Source organism: Leptinotarsa decemlineata, unplaced genomic scaffold (assembly GCF_025532065.1).
Source record: "Leptinotarsa decemlineata unplaced genomic scaffold, Ldec_3_MD MMD2_tig00000157_RagTag_RagTag, whole genome shotgun sequence".
NCBI lineage: Eukaryota > Metazoa > Arthropoda > Insecta > Coleoptera > Chrysomelidae > Leptinotarsa > Leptinotarsa decemlineata.
In genome coordinates this window covers 423513-444480 of record NW_027412543.1, presented here as the reverse complement: position 1 = coordinate 444480, position 20968 = coordinate 423513, and the positions used below count along the sequence as shown (strand labels likewise).

General features: G+C 36.6%; 2 long non-coding RNA genes across 2 annotated transcripts in view; one reads left to right on the top strand and one right to left on the bottom strand.

Moving 5' to 3' along the window:
* Positions 1-19384, bottom strand: part of LOC141481309 (uncharacterized) — a 57883-nt gene extending 38499 nt beyond the window's left edge. The window contains exon 1 of the long non-coding RNA XR_012464881.1: positions 19316-19384. This is a non-coding gene — a long non-coding RNA (uncharacterized lncRNA). The remainder of the gene's footprint in view (positions 1-19315) is intronic.
* LOC141481308 (uncharacterized) lies at positions 1239-4188 on the top strand. The gene is made up of 2 exons (XR_012464880.1): positions 1239-2222; positions 2278-4188. It is a non-coding gene; the product is annotated as an uncharacterized lncRNA (long non-coding RNA).
* Positions 19385-20968: the final 1584 nt, after the last annotated feature.

Sequence of the window (20968 nt, the reverse complement as noted above, 5' to 3'; positions counted from 1 at the left end):
GTACTTTTATTCATAAAATTGTCCAAGTAACCTTAATTTGTTGAAAAATATTGAAAAATATCTGTCATTTCAAAGTTTTGGGGTGTGGACCATCGGGGGTAGTCCGTTCCTGACTTTGTAGCAAAACAACTGACTCCTGCATGAAAGCTCATCGAAGGAATTCATTTGTTTAGTCAATTACCAGAATGTGGATGATTTTGAATATTCACTTGAAAAGTTATCAAAGAAAAACATTTTTCATTTTGTAACTTCGAGGGCCCGTTACTTGGTAACGAAGGATTTTAGGAAAAAAAGTTATATGAAGTACTGGTGGTATTTTGACCCCATCTATACATTTTCGAGAGGAAAAGAGGAAGTCCAGGGACACCCTGTATAATTTATAAATTCGTTTATCATCAGAAGGAGTTAGTGCAACTTTTCTTTGATTTATTGTGGAAACCCCATGTTTTTTAATCAGATTTTCTGATACTTCAAAGTTTTTGAATAGACAATCGTAATAATTTTGAAAATTTATTTTTTGAAGAGAGGCTTTCGTTATACTTTTATCATCTTTTTTTGTTATAAATTTTTTTATCATCCTCTTCATGCCTTTTTTATGGCATACATTTTTGACTTTAGACATATGAACTCTTTCATAATTCTTTCGTTTTTTTCATCTTTCATCAAACCTAAAATATTTTTATTTGCTTATGGAATTTTTTATCCATAGCATAGTCTCTCTTTGATATGTTTATATATGTCGATGTTTCATCGTGAGTAGACGTGTTGTAGCATAGCTCCACAGAAAAGGCAAACAAACTATCAAAAAGTGCAATAACAAATTGGAAAATCATCTTGCCATACAAGTAAGTGTTAAATTACAAGTTGTTAGTGTCATTTCAACTCTAAACTGCACGTACTAGTTAGAAGTTGCAACTATTTTTGCATCATGTCGAAAACTAGAACCAACAAGGGAGAGGACGAACTGCACACAACCATTAAAGCTGTAGTCAACAACAAACTTGTTTCATCTAACGAGTTTATAACACTCCTCTCCGATTCTATCATGGATGTAATCACAAAGATGTATGATAAAGAAATAGATGTGCTCAAGAAACAAAATGATGAACTCACAAAAGTTTTGCGAAATCAAGAACATCAAATAAAAACTCTAGTTGCTAACCAAGAATCATGTGATCGAATCCGAAGATCTAGAAATGTCATATTCTATGGCGTTCAAGAAAGGACAGTGAAAACTGCATGGACACTATTCTGGGTATAATCAATAATAAACTCAATATAAGACTTGATCTGATGAGTATTGATAATTGTTTCCGCATGAAAATTCCGGACAGAAACAATATTAAACCAATCATGACCCAGTTCTCTACGGTTTCCATTAAACAATTGGTATATAATAAAAAGAAGCTGTTGAAAGGAACGGGCATGGTAATTAGAGAAGATTTGTCTCCTGAAACACTGAAACTTTTCAAAGCGGCGGTGGAGAAAATTAAGAAAAATGGAAGATTATGGTCAAACAATGGAAATATATATGTCAAGTTAAATGACAAAGATATCATTAGTAAGATTAAGAAGTTAAGTGATATTGAAACTATGTGAAGTGAAATATTATTGCATTTTTCTTATTTCGTATTCAGATTATCTGCTCTATACAAACTTATTTACGATTCTTCTTATTTCTGTGGGACAGCGCAGTTTAGGTTACCATTTCAAATATTCAATTTTTTGTGGGTTATTTTGGTTTTGCTTTTTCATACATTCATTTATTGGAATATCATTGAACAATATGTAATTATTAGAGTTAATTGTTTATAAATAAGTTGTTCGCCCTGAACCGCTGGTATATTTTTCTTTTTTTGAACTTCATCTTGTCATTGTGATTGTAGCATTTTCAATTTTTTTTATTTTTTTATTTTTGCACAAATAATATCAAATAATCAATTGTTGTGGGCTAGTGCAGTTGGTCCGTACCCACAGTGACTGTTAATTTTTTGTGGTTTGGAAGGTCTTACCTTTTTTAAACTTCTACTTATTCAGTTGTAGAATATTAGAATTTTTTAGAATTGGAAATAGACTTTGAGAGAATATTTGGGATAATTTAATAAATATTAATAAACAGAATGGATTATCTTAGTGTAGCTTGTTTAAACGTACGATCTTTGCTACCATCACTTCGTGACGTAAAAAATATACTACAGCAAAATGAATACGATGTTTTTTTGGTATGTGAGACATGGCTTTTTGATCATATTACTGATGAAGTCTTAAATATTGCAGATTATGTATTATACAGAGGAGACAGGAATGCTCGGGGTAGAGGTTTATGTGTTTATGTAAAAAATAAGTATCCTAATGAATTGATTGTAAAGAATGATAAAAATAATTGGGAACAATTGTGGATTAAACTGACAATCCATAAACAAACATTTGGTATAGGTGTGAATTATAAACCACATGACCAAACAGCCAATGATTTTCTTGATGAATTTGAAGATTCTTTGGGATACTTATTTCCAACTGTTGATGAAATGGTGTGTTTAGGTGATTTCAACATAAATTTTATTGAAAAAAATGCGGTTGTCAACAAATTGAATCATATTTTGGAGGTATTTGATCTAGCCCAGGTAATTGACGAACCAACAAGAATAACTGATAGCTCAGAATCGCTGCTTGATTATATTATCCTTAAGGAGGAAAACTTGATTGAGAAAGGTATTATTCATAATGATATATCAGACCACTGTATTGTAAATTGCAAGCTTAATGTAAAAAAGAAAACGACTTTCAAGATGTATACTTATAGGTGTTTCGAAAATTTTAATGAACAATTATTTCTTCATGATTTGAGAAATATATCATTTTTCCGCATTTTCGATCAAGAAGGCGTGGATGAAAAAGTATCTTACTTGGTAAATTGTTTAACTAGCATATTTGATCGGCATGCCCCTATAATAACTTCGAAAATTACAAAAAAGAAAGCTCCTTGGCTGACATTTGCCTTACAACAAATGATGAATGAACGAAATAAAGCTCTGAATAAATATAAACGAACAAAGTCAGTCGCTCATTTTCAATTGTATAAAGATCTCAGGAATTATACAAACCAAGCAATGAAAAGGGAGAAAAGGGCATACTTTTTGTATCAGTTTGAGAATTCCGATTCAAAAAAGCTGTGGCAAACACTGAGAACAAATAACTTCTTGAAAAACAAAAATCAAGAAATTACTGAAAATCTAAAGAAGCCAAGTGAAATTAATAATTTTTTAATAAATTCCATTCCAAATGTTGCCCCACCTGAATATCTTATGAATTTTTACAGCACCAACAATATTATTCCTTCCACTTTTAAATTCAAAGAAGTCAATGACACTTTTGTATATGACAGCATTTGTAAAATTAATTCCAATGCAATGGGCTGTGATGGGCTGAATGTTAAACTTATCAAACTTTGTTGTCCTCTAATTGTGCCATATATTACACACATCATAAATTTCTGCCTTTCAAGGGGTGTTGTCCCTACTGTTTGGAAAAGAGCAGTGGTTCAAGTTCTACCCAAGAAACAAAATCCTTCAGAATACAAGGATCTTAGAGGAATAAGTATCCTACCCATGCTTTCCAAGATCCATTGAAGTACAGATAAGACAGCATTTAGCCGACCACTCACTATTGCCTGTTGTTCAATCTGGCTTTCGTAAAGGCTACAGCTGTACGACAGCCTTACTTAATATAGTCGATGATATCATTGCCTCAATGGATAAAGGTCTGTGTGCAATATTGGTACTGCTGGATTTCAGCAGAGCATTTGACACTATCAACTTCAAATTACTGCTTAATATTTTGCACTATATAGGTTTTTCAGAATCGGCTGTTGGCCTTATACAAAATTATTTAGACAATCGTAAACAGTGTGTAAAAATTGAATCAAATCAGTCCGAATATATGACATTGAACTCGGGGGTGCCTCAAGGTTCAATCCTGGGCCCTTTACTTTTTTCTGTGTATACCATCAATTTAATAAAATCTTTAGAACAATGTAAGATTCATGTCTATGCTGATGATACACAGATTTATCACACTTTTCCTCCGCAGTTAGCAGATGATGCTTCTGAAATAATTAATAGGGAACTGGCGACGTTCATTAATTTTGCTTCTGAACATTGTTTACTAATAAATTGCGCTAAATCTAAAGTAATGTTATTTGGTTCTATGTATAATCGGGCTAGATTTCAGTTTCCTATTAATATAGAAATTAATAATGAATTGATCCCTGTTGTTGAAGAAGCTAAAAACCTAGGCATTATCATAGAGGCAGACCTAAGATTCGAAAAACATGTTAATCAATTGATTCGACGGGCATATGGTTCACTAAAACTGATTTATGGAAACAGGCATTTAATTCCTCGAAAAATCAAAATGAAACTGTGCGAAACATTAGTTTTATCACATTTTAATTTCGCTGACTCTGTCTATGGTCCGAACTTAACAAATTTTTACAAAAATAAAATTCAAAAAGTGCAGAATTCCTGTTTGAGGCTAATATACGGCGGGAGGAAAAATCAGAGAATATCACATAAATTAATTGAGATTGGATGGTTGAATATGGAAAATAGAAGAGTTCATCATGCAGTCACTTTATATTACAAAATTATTCTATCTAAAACTCCTTCATATTTGTACAACAAAATATCTTTCAGGACAGACATACATAATTTAAATCTACGATTTAATTTATAATTTATATAATTCCGTTCCTGAAAGTTTGAAGAACCTCAGTATTACTTGCTTCAGATCAGAATATAAAAATAATTTATTCAAAACACAAGTCTAGATACCCTTCTGCCCCGCTGCCAAACCAACAAACGTAACGATTTTCGTCACTTATCACTCATTTCTCTCATTGTCTATTTGTCAATTACATGTACAAACACATATGAATTCTTCGACGCACTGTATTAGGGTTAAGTGGAAGAACATTTTCGTAGTAAAACTATCGTTTGTCTGCAGAAAATGAACTTCGCCCTTTATTTTCAGAAATGTTTTTATTTTTCTTTTGCATACAATGTTAAAATCTATATGTATATTATTTGAAAATAATAAAGACCTTTATTATTATTATTATTATTATAAATATCATCAGTGAAAAAGTAGTAAATCACTGAGTCAGTATCTGTATATAACAGTTCGGCTTTTTCATTAAATTTACGTTTGATTTAATCATAATTGGAGTCATACAAAATGGTCTTTGAAATTTCTAAAACGCTGAAACCTACATAAATGATTCATTCAATTTTATATTAACTCTGTTCATTTCAATCACTACTATGTCATCGTCAAAAATGGTTATTTAGCTTTCTGCTCCATATCCACCCTCCCATTTGGTACATAACTAAACTTCTTTATATTTACGGCAATTCTCGATTGTTTTTCCGAATACATTTTCATTCATTAGCTTGAAGAAATTCTTTTCGAAATAATGTTTACTCTTTTTTCTCAACATCGTATTTGAATCAATATAAGTTTTTCAACCAAGGTATTTGCTTAAATTTCAAAATTTTCACGAATATTTTCAAGGAAACATTCATCGTCTTCATCGTCGGAATCATCATCATCCGTCTCCCTAGGAAATAGGTCCCACTGATGGCCCATCATAGTCCATCTCGTCATCATTCCACAGGCCATAATACAGGTTAGCATCTGATTCAGTATCCGCGTTGTGGGATCCGGGAACTCGTATTCGAAGACGTCCGCCTCTTCGGTGCCGGTATCGTGCAGCACCTGCAGTCTCGTATCAGACCATCCACCGGCTGCTCGTGGAGATGAGGCTCTGTGATGAAATGTACATCTTCTCCGACAGTCCAGTTGCCAGGTGACCTTCTGGGCTCCAAAAATGCTTGTGGCTCGGTGGTGGAATCTGCTTGAGAGGGAGTGGGGATGAAGTGAAATGAAGTGTTCACAAGCTGTGTCTCAATTGATATTTTTTTCAGGAGTGAAAAGAAGGAGGGAAGTGGACGCTGCCCCAACCACGCAGTGCCCTGTATACGCCAATGAACTCACGTGTACTTGATGAAAAAAAGGATCTGAGGAAAGGAAATAAATGAAGGTTATGTTGCCACGTCGTCAACCCCCTTATTGATCCGCTCCTGGAGAACCTTCACACGGTCGTTCATTTCGTCGACTTATCTCATGTTCTAACTGATGCAGATATCTTCTTCTAATGATTTCATATGAATGAAAATCGTTTATTACAAATTTTTTCAGGTTTTTACAATCTTTTGTGTGTGTGTGTTTGTGTAGAACCCTGCTATAGGCTTATGCCTCTTCAGGGTGAGTGGGTTGTGTGTGTGTGTTGTATTTTATGTTGGTGTTTGTGTTGTGTTGTTTTTGTGTTCCAGTTTTCTTCAGTGTTTTAAGGTTGATCCATGTGGTAGTCTGGGTTCGTTGCGGTGGTCAGTGGTCCAGATGTTGGGACTCGGTACCGGTTTTTTGGGCCGGGGTTGTGTGTGTTAGAATTTCGGTTCTTTCCGGGACGCTGCTATCAGGTATCCGCTATCTGTATCCCAGTGGGAAATCCTCTAGGATGTCCTGGATCGGCTCCGGTGGGTCTTCCATTGCTCCCAGGAGTCTGGCTGGGGGAAAGGGGAGCTTTTTCCTGGGTTTCCTTCAGGATCCTCCACGGGGGATCCATGGCAATGTGAGCGTGTCGATGGCATCGGTGTTGTTGCTGCTCATCGTTCTGGTCGCATATCGTCCTTGGAGTTCCTGAAATCTTTGGTTGATTGGTGTAGTATTTATGAGGTTGTATAGGTCTAGGGAAGGGTATCGGTAGTGCAGGTTGTGTATGTTGCGTAGGATTCTTCTCTCGGTCGTGAGGATGCGGTGGGACAGTTTCGGAGGAAGCGTACAGTATATCATTGCTTTGTAGTCAAGGACTGGTCTTATAAAGGTTTTATAGGTATGAAGCAGAGTTCCACTGTCGCATCTCCCAAGCTTTCCTCTCAGAGCCTTCAGTAGGTTAGCTCTCTTCCGGACTCTGTTCAGTGTCTCTCTCAGGTCGATTTCCCAGTTGAGGGTCCCCGTGAAGGTGACCCCCAAGTAGGAAACCAAGTCCTGGAGTATGAGGTTTTCCCCCAAAAGTCTGAGATTTAAGTTGTCCGGGTTTAGTTTGGGACGGGTAGAGGTGTTAGGATGTCGGAAGAGGATTGTTTGGATTTTGTGGGGTTGATTTTGATACGCCATTTGTTGCACCACTGCTCGAAATGGTCGATCATATTTTTGGCTTGAATTTGCAAGCGGCGGGTGTTGGGGACGGAGGAGTATAGGATGGTATCATCGGGGTATTGAAGGATTTTATGGGTTGTGGGAACATCATGTGCATAGAAGAGGAATAGGGAAGGGGCGAGGACTAATCCCTGGGAGATTCCGGCTTTTGGGGAGAAAGGGGTGGATAAGGCTTCGCCGACTTTGACGCGGATATGTCGGTTGGATAATTAGGAGGCTACTAGTCGGATGAAATGATGAGGCAGATTGATTTGGATAAGCTTCCAGATCAGGCCCGCGTGCCAGACTTTGTCGATAGCCTTTTGGATGTCTAAGTAGATTGCAATGGTGCAAAAGGATGCGTTGATATTTTGGGATATGTGGGTGTGTAGTTCGACTAGTGCGTTCTGGGTAGAATGTTCGGTCCTGAAACCATGATGATAGGGAGGGATAATGTTGTGGAGTGTGAGGAAGTCGTTCAAACGGTTAGTCAACAATCGTTCCAGCAGTTTTCCAATGCAGCTAAGCAAGCTGATGGGTCTGTAGGAGTCGGGATTAGTAGGATCCTTGTGGGGTTTAGGGATTAGAATTGTGTTAGCTTGTTTCCAGGCGTTTGGAAAGTAGGCGTGTGCGAGACTCGCATCTAGGATGTGTTTGATGAATGGGATTGCTGAGACGGGGAGGTTTTTCAGAACACGGCGGTTAACCGAGTCTGGTCCAGGAGCGGTATTTCTACCACTGTGGATGGTATTGAGGATGTCTTCCTTGCTGAATGGGGATCTTAAGGAACAGTTGGCGTCGAGGGGGATTTGACCTGGGTGCCTGCCCAACTGCGCTGGCACCTGTTGATGAATGTGGTTAAGAAATAGGTTGTCGAAGTGAGGGTCTTTAGGAAGACGGAAGGTGTTTTCGAAATTTTCACGGAAGGCTTCGGCTTAATCGGGAGGGGAGGAAATGATGTTACCGTCAATCACTAAGTGACTGTCGGTTTTCCGTTTTTGTCCTGTTAGAACTTTAAAGTTGTTCCAGAAAGCCATTCCATCTCGGTAGTCTAGTTTTTTAGTCTCCTCAATCCACCTTTTCTGGGTGAATTGGTTGATGAGGAGGCGTATACGAGCGTTAAGACGGTTCCACTCGGTTTTAAGGACAGGATCCCTGGTACGGACGAAAGTTCTATATAGTTTGCGTTTATTTTTGATGAGGTTAATGAGGTAGGGGGGAAGTGGGGATTGATCTATTCGTCTATTTTTTGAATTGATTCAATTTGGGCGTCAATTTGTCCAGAATGGTTCAGTGGAGGATTGTCAAGAGTAGATAGTTTTTGGTTAAAGAGAAGTTGGAATTGTTTGACGTCTGTGTATCTATGGTTTTTGTATGAAATGGTTTCAGAAGTGGAAGGAGTAGGGAAGTTTAGGGAGGTTTTAATGATCAGGGGTAGGTGATCCGACATAATAGTGTCTCCGATATAGGCCAGTTTATCGACCATCTCTATCAGGCTCGCAGAGCACAAGATGTGGTCGATGATAGAGGCCCCATGGTGGCTCAGAAACGTCGGGTGGGGGCAGAGAATTCTATAAAGGTTGTGTTCTAGAAGAAGGTTGGCTAGGAGTCGGCCGTTGGCATTGGAGGTGGAATCTCCGAATTGAGTGTGACGAGAGTTGAAATCGCCTATAAGGAATGCTTTAGGGAGAGAAGATGCATATTCAATTAGGTCTCTGGAAAGAGTTTGGGTTGGATGATTGTAATAGGCTATGACAGTTATGTTGCCGGTGTTAGATAGAAGATCTATCGCTAGACAGTCAAGTTCGGATAGGATAGGAGGAAGGGTGTGTTGTTTGTGGGGAAGTCCTCGTTTAGTTAAGAAAGCGATGCCTCGGGAGTGAAGGTCTTTTGGACGGTGGGTTGTATTGAAACCGGAGAAGTTGGGAGGGTTTTTGGTCAGTGTATTGGTAATACACAGGATTTGGATTTTATGGATATGGAGGAGTGTTTTAGTGTGGTATATTTTTCTGTTGAGGCCCTGGGCGTTATGTGTTCGGCCGTATATGTTGACTCCGTGAGTCAAACATTTGGTGTATTGGTCCTTATTCGCGGTGATGATCTGAATAAGGGGGGTAGGTTTTGAAGTTTTTTGGAGGTTATCCTCCAGATTTTGATTACTTCAGTTTTGGCGGCTTCTAGGAAGCCACTTATTTCTTCGATTGTAAAGTCGATCACAAATGATAGGTGCGGCTCTTTAGGAGCCGTAGATTGAGGGCTTCTTGGTCTCAAATCGACAACTTTGAAAGCAACGTGACCAGTGCGGTCACGTAGTAGCTTTTGGAGTTGCTCCGCAGATTTGGAGCAATTGTAAGTTTTGAGAAGGGCGGTTTTATTGAAATTTACTTTCAACTCCGTGATTTGTCCACGGAGGAATTCGTTTATATTCAAAAGGTTGAAAAGTGCCCTTTGACTGGCTAGGTCATCGGGGATTTCTCGGATGTTGAATAGATTATGATTAGATAGCTGAACTAGTGTGGATGTTGGAGGGGGGGTCATAGTGGGTTCGCGCTCGGGAGACGAGCCGAAAAAGAAAGGAGAGGGATTGGTGAAAGGGATTTGAGTACGTTTGGATTGGCGAGTTTGTCTCGCCATAGTTTTTTAGTAAATTAATATTGAGTTGTACAACCTTATGCTTGGAGATCCTTTGATAGCAGCACCTCCAGGTGCTGTCTCTGGGAGTTTAGCTGCACCTTCGCCTTTTGGATTAGGCTCTGGTGTCTCTATCGGAAGAGTTTGATTAAAATAATCAGTGACTCCTCACGCCGGTAGACACTTATGAGGTAATCCTCTGGGTTTGGGTACTCACTTCACTTCACTTCACTTTACTTCACTTTACTTACGCTTTCACTTCACTAGTTGAGGTTTCAACCTTTGCAGGTCGGCTCTAACACTTGGAATGGTTTCATATGAAAATAATCATTTCTTATATAGTAGATAGCGAGGCACCTCTCACCACAATCTGTGCAATTGCGCGCACATCGCTAGTTAGGTACGAACATTTCCCATCATTCCAAATCGATGAGCGTCAGAGGCGATCCTCCCACCAACAATTCCAACTCGATGCGCCTACAGAAGGGTATACGAGCATGTCAGTGGTCGTTGGAACTCCACGAAGTGTAGACGTGCGTACTCTCTGTCTCGATAGTCCCACTAGAGCCGACGTCACAGGCGTCCACTCTCGATGCGCTGACAGAAGGCGAAATCATTCATTCGTGATTGGAACTTCGTGGAGTGCAGATGTGAGAGGCTCATGTTGGTGAATAGTGGAATGGCTGATGTGGGGTGCTATGCAAACTAGTTTGTACGTCATAGCGGTGGGGGAGAGACCGATGAGCTAACAGAAAGCACTGTGTATTCATTCGTGGCTGGATCTTCGTAAAGTGCAGAGGTGTGGTGCTCGTGTTGGTGAATAGTGGATGGCTGGTACTCTATGCAAACAAGTTTGTACAGAGTACACATGAAGGGTTATGCCCACTCTTTACCGTGCACATTTGGATAATGAACGACCATTGAGATCTGGTGTTTGTTTCCTCGTATCAGAACCGCTACTTTTTCTATCCTCCTGAATATTCATCCTGAAAATCCATCATCACCTTTGTGTTGAAACATAAGTTGTAGGTTGATTAAATGTAAAAATGAATACATATGGGTGAACGTTTGTAATTTTGTAATTTACAAATTCGTTTATCAACTGAAGGAGTTAGTGCAAAATTTCTTTGATTCATTGTGGAAACCTCATGTTTTTCAATCAGATTTTATGATACTTCAAAGTTTTTGAATAGACAATCGTAATAATTTTGGAAATTTATTTTTTGAAGAGAGGCTTTCGTTATACTTTTATCATCTTTTTTTGTTATAATTTTTTTTTATCATCCTCTCCATGCCTTTTTCATGGCATACATTTTTGACTTCAGACATATAAACTCTTTCATAATTCTTTTGTTTTTTTCATCTTTCATCAAACCTTAAACATTTTTATTTTCTTATGGAATTTGTTATCTACAGCATAGTCTCTCTTTGATATATTTATAAATACCATCAGTGAAAGAGTAGTAAATCAGTGAGTCAGTATCTGTATAAAACAATCTTCGTGAAGTGCATATGTGTGGTTCTCGTGTTGGTGAATAGTGGATGGCCGGTTCTCTTTGCAAACCAGTTTGTACAGAGTACATATGAAGGGTTATGCCCACTCTTTACCGTATATGTAATCTATTTTACAATGAAGGATATCTATACCGTGCAAATTCCAATGTATACTTTGTACAAGAAAGTAAACATAAAGGATAATCTGACCCAAGGTTAAACTATTCTTGAATTTTTTTTTCTGCACCAGACATATCGTTCGGAGTCACCCACCACCAGACGTTAATGACGTCATAGTGGTGGGGGTAGGCTTAGAATCGGCTCAAAACATCACAGACCACAAGGCAACCATTCTGGTTATGATTTTGATAAGTAATGGAACAAAAACAGAATATACAAAGAAATGTTTCAATTACAATGCTTGAAAGAAAATTCAACTAGACAACATATTTTTATACTGTAGAATCTAACGAATTGGTGATTTCGTTCATGGAAATATTCAGGCATTTTATTGCACAAAATAAAAAAAAAATACATCAAAAAGGAATTTAACGTGAAAAATGGATCACTTAAGGGCTTGTTATTCCAATTATTAGAAGGAATGATCTATATCGTGAACATGAAACATATTCCGAAGATGCTGAAACAAGACAACAATATAATCAATATCGTAATCACGTAAATATACTAATCGAACAGAATGAGGCATTTTTTATAAAAATGAAATAATTAGGAATAAAAAACAATCTGGAAACTTGTGGAAAATTGTAAATCCGGAACCTAAAAAAATGATACACTAAAAAATAAGTAATGATGATATAATAGATGATATTTTGAAAAAAATAATTTATATTTTCGTTTAACATAGTCGTAAATTCTGCCAAAAATTTTGTACGTGGACTGTCATATATGAATGAATCATCCCAATGTGGACAAATCCGAAAACACGTCTATCAAAAAAAAATATTTCTATACAGATTACAACTCATCAACGAAGTCATTGAGAACATTTACCAGGACAGTTTTGTAACTTTCTATTACTCTTTTCTCAAGCCAGAGTAGGATAACGGGACAAGTGCCACGCCTAGCTGTGGATTCTGTGGAGGCAAGGGCATAGGTCGTCACTTGTCACTATAAATCAACGTTGCTACACAGGAATAGGACACACTTACAGACTTCCAATAAAACAATGAAAACGCTTCAATGCAGAAATGTGAAGAATCAACTATTTTTTAAAAAATGGGACTGATTCTTGAATAAATAATTCAGAGTGTCGATGGATGAAGAATGAGTTCTTGTATAATGATGGCCTCGATAAGAATATTTGAAAAATACAAGATCTCACCCAACGGTTTAATGCATCAAAATTTACAAACTCAGATGGAAAACATATCTTCTGAAACCATCAATGAAAATCGAAACCGATGACTGGTGATCTCCCACTCCGACTTCTCTGATCCTGGTGATTCCTGGTGATTCCTGCAGTCTCCAGCAGCTACCCCAGACACTTCTTCAACGTTCTTCTTCAATTCTCATATTTCATGCTGCTTATCTCAACCGATTGTGGTTTCGTCCATTCAAAAGTTTTTATAACATACAGTTGGTATAATATTCTCATACTTCTTTTTTTATTTCTGTTTTACTACGCTTCACTAAGCTTGATTCTCTATTTTACCTGAATATTAGGTTTACTTTTAGGTTCAATCGATTCTAGGGTTAGTTTCAATTCACAACTTCATACTAATATTCAATAATGTACTCATTCAATTTCCACCCTATAAATACTCTAAAAGTTGGAATTCACTCATACGGATGACTATCAGAATACAAATATCATTTTTGTCACCACTACTTCCTCCTTATTTGAAAGACAAGCACAGAGAAGACCGTTTCACAATTTCATTCTACCTACACCTAGTAGGTATCAGTTCAAAGTTCAAACTCTTTTCCCACCTGATAAAATAGACATATAAACAAAGTCCACCGATTCTAAGAATGACATAAAAATAGATATCTCTCTGTGTTTAACTTCTAACTTGACCCTACACGGTATAAATGAATTTCCTGACTCAATAATATTACAGTTTGAGAATGAATTCTTTGAATGAACGAAAGAAGAAGATTTATCTTACGTCTAATTGCATATTCACCCGTGATACGGACTAAAATAATCAAAAGCAAATAATATGGCTTTTGAATGTCAATATTCCGATTTATATTTGTTTGGTAGCGCTACCGAAGACTGCTCAGGAGAATCCCAGATCTCAGAAAATAAAAATAAGAATTTAGATAATGGGTAAGTTGTAATTCACAATTGATGAAATTGAAAATGAAAAAGTTCATTCGTGTTCAGATTGTGTCACAAACAATATGAAATTACAAATGGAAAAATGTAACGTAGCAATGATTGGCAATAATAGGACTGTTCACTTCAAGTTTTGACATGAATTAAGTATCGACGGCACTAAACTTGCTTTTTAAAAATAATTTTATTGTTACAAAAGTTGAAAATCAAAAAATAGAGAAATACAAAATATATGAAATTATACGTGTTGTTACTTTGAGGAATGAAATCCGACTGACTGTGGATGCGAGGCTTCGCTCATCAGCATCTGGAACACGGTGGTGTAGATCACTGCTAGATCAGCGGAATTGTCCTAGATGGTGAGATGGATCCTCCCCCCGAAGATTCAACTATCATGCACAGTCGGGTAGTTGAACAGATAGATCGGTTCCTCCATTTATTACTTGCAGTTGATTCTCTTCTTGACTTATTATTGGTGCAACATTGAAGTAAATTTTTTCTGTACAAGAAGTAAACTATCATTGATATGATCGTTAAGTGAATCACTGAAGTCCATATACAAGGTGACTGGTAAAGTCCGCCTTGGTTGAATGTTATTTCAGGATTCAGGATTCAAGTATGCCCACTGACTATATGTGAAGATTTCAGGATTGTTACCAATTAGCTGATTTTCAGGTTTTGGACTTCTTTCAAATCGTCAAATCGTCCAATTGAAATCTCATATTTACACTTCTTGAAGGGTTCGATCTTGGTTCAATTCGGGAATCAATATTATTTTATTGCTATTAATTACATTTCCTTCATTGATTATTTCGGTTTGATTCGCCTCGATATTGCAGCCTACTGGAATGTCGACTAAATAGGATCCAATTATTCGTTGAACTTTCTCTTGTTCATTACACTGTAGGTGGATTGTCGTTTTATTTAAAAATGTCGCTATCCTTTGGGTAGAGTCCTCCAGTTGGTTAGATATTGGCTTAGTCATCCTAACATCGATTTGTCTACATGTGGAAGTGTCTTCCATCTTCAGGAGTTTCAGCTCACAAAGATTTCCAGAAATTTCTCTAATCGGCATTTTCTTGCACACATAGAATTGTGGTTCGACATTGACACAATCGTCGTTTTTAAATGTGAAATATTCTGAGTTCTTCAGTAAAAATGAATTTTCGAGTATAAGTGCCTTGAACTGACTTTGACTATATGTGAGAATTGCATATAAGTAATAGTAATCGAAAATGTATGGATATGTGATCAGAAAATGAATAAGAGAGGTTATTCTACCATTCAGAATGAAACATTCGATTTTCATGATTTTCTCTAATTTCAAGGTGTTTTCTAAAGTAATGTAAATAGGAAATTAATTCTTTGGATCACTTCTGTGTGATTTAAGAAGTTCGACGTATAAGTCTGGGGGTTTCACTATGCTTGGATGCATAATGTTGAGTTTCGCGAATGCTATCGAATTTTCAATCTCCTTTAAGGCAGATTTGACTATTCCGAACATATCAATCGATTCAGTCGATTGATGGTTGTTGGATTCGTGGTTCAGATACTGTCCCATATGAGTGGGTTTTCGTCACAAGTAGTGCTTGCACTTCCCTACATCATAGGATCATCGGAAAGGATAAGAAGCATTGGTTCCAAGTACAACATCAGAACCTGCTTCAGATCCGGTAACACTATCCGTAGCAGCCTCACGAAAACCAGGCCACCAAACGCGGAATGCGATTCTAAGAATTGGATTTACCGGATACCCTGTGAGTGCGGAAAATCCTATATTGGTGAAACTAAGAGGCCATTGAATGTTCGCATTGCCGAGCACAAGAAACACACACAGCGAGGGGAAGCCAGCAAATCAGGAATAGCAGACCATGTTTGGGCTCATTAACACAACATCGAGTGGTCCCAAGCTGAGATCTTGCACAGAGAGGAACATTGGTTCAGGAGAAAATTCAAAGAAGCCGCATACATGATGTCCAACAACGTATTCAGCCAAGCCAGCGTATGCAACATATGGAAGCCCATCATAAATAGGCATCTCTCGGAGGAATCAGTCCAGTCATCACCCGAAGACGATTGTAGATACTAACAATCGAAACGTCCTGAACTAACGTGACTTGGAATCTCTCCACTGTTCTCAAATTCAGATCCATTGTCAACTATAATTTGAATAGGTACGCCATGATGTGAAAATAATATTAAGTTTGTCAGCTATATCGGTAGGCAATGAAAAGGGAAATGAAATACTTGCGCGTATTTTGAAAAACTGTCTATAATGGTAAGAAATACCTAAAGTATGAACGTCAATGTGGATAATTTCGAATGGTTTGGTGGCTGTCGAGTTATATTAATTTTTATTTTTATAGAATCTCTCTCGTATATACTTCGTTAACAAATTTCACACTCGTTAATGAAGGTTTGGATAAAATATTCCATACTGGGCCAATAATAAAGGGTTTTGAGTTTCTGTTCGGTGTCGTCAATACCTCTATGATTACTTTTACCTTCGTAATATGTCTGTATCAGTTCTGAAGCTTTTTTTTATCTGTGACATCGATTAGTTTGCTTTCACATCTCTTAAATTTTATTGAAGGTCATTTGAAATTTTGTCTAATTATTTCACAAAATCGTTCATAGTTATATGCATTTTCGAAGTAAAGATGATAAGGTATGTTAGGTGCGATATATTCTTTTACGAAATCGATTACGTCTCTTTCAAAGTTATTTAAAGGAAGCTGAACAGTTTTTCTCTGTTTCTTCTCAAATAAGATTGTTATTTTTGGTTAGGATGGTGAATGAAGAACTAATTGGAAAATAATTTGATTTTGACCAAAATTTACTGGGGTTTCTGGAATGGGTATTTCAACAATTGGATTTTTCTCGGTATTAGTGTGTACGGTAACGTCATCAATTTCTTCAATTGGGTTTAGTTCATGTTTTTCAGGAGTTTGAGTAGTTTCTATGTCGGCATTAACTACCATAGAAGTATTATCTTAAAAATGTTTACGTATTTCTAATATATCCGAAGATGGTTGGTAGTCTGGGGTATTTCAGTTAGGGTTAACACTATTTTGGTTATCAAAAGTAATAGATGGACCGGCTAGACGTTCGGACTCTTCGATCTAGTTCTTCCCAAAAAGTATTTGACTCTTTTGTGTTTAATGCGTGAAAGTGCATCAGCATTCGTATTGGACGACCTTTTTTTGTAAATTATATTATATTCATATTCTTCAAGTTTAATTTGCCATCTTAGCAATTAGAACTCTGGTCTTTCGTTGAAAATAGCCATTGGAGTGGTTTATGATCCGTGACTATATTGAATTTCCTGCCAAAAAGGTAAGGACGAAAATATTTGGTTACCCAGACACTAGCCAAAAGTTTTTTTTCTATCGTGCTGTAATTTGATTTGGAGTCGTTTAGAGTCCTTGAAACATATGCTACCGGAGGGTATTTTCCAATAGGTCCTTGATTCAAGACCGCTTCCAAGGCTACGGTTGAGGCGTCCGTTGTTGAATTGAACGGTTTAGTAAAATATGGTACTGAAGGATTGATTCATTAATCAGTGAATTTTGACAAGTTTCGAAAAACGATCGGAATTCTTTGTCGTTGATGATCTGTGCACCCCTCTTCAAGCTTTTTTTGAGTGGTTCCGTTAATTTTGCAAAGTTATTAATGAATCGTCTATAATATCATAACAGTCCTAAGAATCCTTTAGTTTGTTTAGTTGTTTTTGGAATAGGGAAGTTCTCGATTGATTTAATTTTATTCGGATTTGGTTTGACATCGTTTGGAGTAACAATATGGCCAAGATAAGCCACTGCTTTTCATAAAAATTCTGACTTATCAAGTTGCATTTTGAAGTTTGACTCTCTGAGTCTTTGGAAAACTGCTCTTAACCTTTCGATATGCTCTCAGAGAGATATGTCATCTGAATGGACTCAGCATTTTCTGTTTTGAATACCTCTTAGGAGATTCTCTATCACTCGTTCAAAAGTCGCGGGAGCATTCTTGGGACCAAATGGCATCCTAAGGAACTCGTAGTGCCCATTTTCGGTATTGAATGCTGTTTTTTCGATGTCTTCCTCACGCATTTCAATTTGGTGAAATCCGCTGGCAAGATCCAGAGTCAAAAAATATTGGAATCTACCTAGTTTATCTGATAAATCGGTTATATTCGGCAAGGAATATTTAACATCAATTGTTTTTTCATTAATATTCCAGTAATCTACAACTAGGCCTTATAATTTTTTGATCTAACATTTTTTGAATTTGTGTTTGGACTTCTTTTTTGTGAATGAAGGGGTATGTCTCAATATAAACGGGTATTTCGTCAGTCGTGTAAAGACATTACACGATTTTTAGTTTTATTTGTAAAAGTAAGCAGTTTATCCTCATGGTAAAAAATATCGAAAAATTCCAAACATAATTTTTCTTTCATTAATTTTTCTTCGACATTCAAATGGTCGGTTCTGATATTAGCGTAGTAGTTTCAAGTTTCAGGTTTCCAGAAACATCAAATGCCTTTGAAATGGAAATAAGAGCACTATGTTTATGACAGGATTTTTGAAATACTGCTGACACTATGAATGGATCATTTTAGATTCTATCGGGTATAGATAATAAGATAGATTTGGATCAATAAAAGATTTGGTCGGTCCTGTATCGACTGAAAATTTCAAATTATATTCAAGTAAAGTTATAAAGGGTAATTCACTAGAATTACTTGAATTTGAAGATATTATCACTGGTTCTTCGTTTGATTGGTGTGTTGACTTATTCATTGAATATTTTCATCGGGATTATATTGGGTATTTTCGAAATTTTTATACTGACCCTGGCTTTCAACTTCAGAATTTTGTGAATAATATTCGACATCATTCGTTTCTGTATTGAAAAGTTCCTCTGAGATAAAGTACCTTTGTTGAGGTGTACTAGGAAATGAGGGACCTGGTTGATTTATGTTGAACGTTTGCCTTGTTGAAACAGTCATAAGTGTTTGACTGGGAAGATTTCGATTGAGATTGAGCTTGAAAACGTTCTGGTTATTAGTGGGAAAAACTTGAGAATTTCGGAAAAATATTTGTTGTGCAATATCAATTCTTGGTTGAATATTTAAAGGCTGTGAAGGGAAATTTTTCAATGTATGGAATTGATTATTTGAAGATCAACGCATCATCGCATTAATCCGCAAAATTTCTATACAGTGTGTCTTTTAAAATATTCCGAATTGTGACATTTTGAATATTAACTACTAGTTTAGCATTCCCTATTAGTTTAATTACCAAACTGTTCAATAGATATGTATTTTGGAAAGAAGATAGTCAAGCTATCACAAGTACTTAAGTTCATTTGGGTTTCCATCGAATTGTGGAACGCAATTTGAATATTCGGGTTTGAGAACATTTGCCATTTCTGAAGAGTTTGAAATATTCAATTCTGAGTTTTGGTTATAAAATGTATTATCACTATTGATTGGAATTGATTGAGAAATGAAATTAGTTCGATTAGAAAAGGGGTTTACAAAATTTCGATTGGTTCTTGGATTTGGGTTGGAAATTGAATTGTGTGAGTCAGCTAAAGACAATTAATGAAAAATATTGTCAAGCGACATAAAATCGGAGTACTCACAATGAAAGCAAGATTTTGGTAACCGCTTTCTTGCCCACTATAAGGAGTCTGCCTGTCTTGTCAGCATCTGAAACAGGATGGTGGTACTGCTAGATAAGCGCAATTGTCCTAGGTGGTGAGATAATTCACGAAAACTATTATCATTTGAATAATTCAAAAACCTAATTATGTTAGAAAAGAAGTGTGTTGCATTGAACTGAAATAAAAAAACAGCTTATTTTCCGTTCTTTATTCTGTCGCTCACCTAGACATACTGCTCATCGGTACGTAGATGATATATGGAAAAGTACTATGTTCAGAGTGCTACACTAACAAACTATATACAGGATGTCACATGAATCATCTGAATTGAAAAAAAATCCTCCAATAGGTACGATAAAAATAATCTCATGGAAATAAATGAAATATTCAAAAACATTCATTGATTTTTATAACATAGCTGAGATAACCATACCTACCACAAACATCTGAAATATTTTTTTAGTTAGAACTACATAAAAAGTAGACTTCGATATGTCACCGAAATTTCTTACAGGAAAACATACGCCTCCAAAAATTATACATCCATTATCACATTCAGGATTGACGATCTTCAGATCGGAGGTGTATGATGTCACGTTGTTCTCATCTTCTATGTAATTCACGGAATTTTATTTGAGATTCCATATATCTTTCAGCCACATCTGAATATAACACCGTGAACAAACAGGAGATTAAATTGAGGACGGTGTTGTTTGTAGAAATCCTTCAATTCCCATCTACTTTCGGATTCCGAACTGATCATGTCACAATGTTTTCTCTTGCAATGATCTACAGAGTCAGATTTAAAACCTTCCCATCTGCATTCGACAGTCCTTCCCAGTGGACACGATATGAAGGCAAATTTGCCCAATATTTCGTGAGATACTACGAATAGATCTTTTTTGCGAATTTGATAGCCGTTGTTAGCATTTTCGCAAGGTCTTTCTAGTATCTCGAATATTCATCCCAAAAGTTGGGCCTCTACATACAAGACAATCTCTCGTTCGGCAGAAACATCCAAAACAAATCTGATGACCGTTGAGTCAAGCAAACTGGACATTCTAATGTAGAGGCTATGACGTCTTCCAAACGTTCTCCTGGCGAATAGGAATATGTGAAAAGTCGCGTCAAGCAAACTGGACATTCTAGTGCAGAGGCTATGACGTCTTTAAAACGTTCTCCAGGCGAATATGTAAAAAGTCTCAATAGTTACTACTGTATTGCGTGCATAAAAGAGGTGTGTCAATATTCGGTCCACACCGTAGGTCGAAGCCAAACATTCTCTCGAATGTGGCATGAAAACACGAATTTTATACACGAAATACAAACAATATTTTCTGTACAACCATTGAAGTGAATTAACATCGTCTGAAATATATTGAATACATACATCTTGACGTAGTTTTTGTCCCGCTATGTTATCGCGTTATCGCTTTTAAACGACTGTTGTCTTTGAAATAGTTTTCAATGCTTTCAGTGATATCGAATATAGAAATGTTTCCTGTCTGAAAAAACTTAGCACAAAATAACTTCTCTTTATCATTCATTCTATCCTTGATAACATCAATAATTACAATACAATTTCACAACATCCAATGGATATGGATCAACCTTTTTTGCGAATTTGCTAGC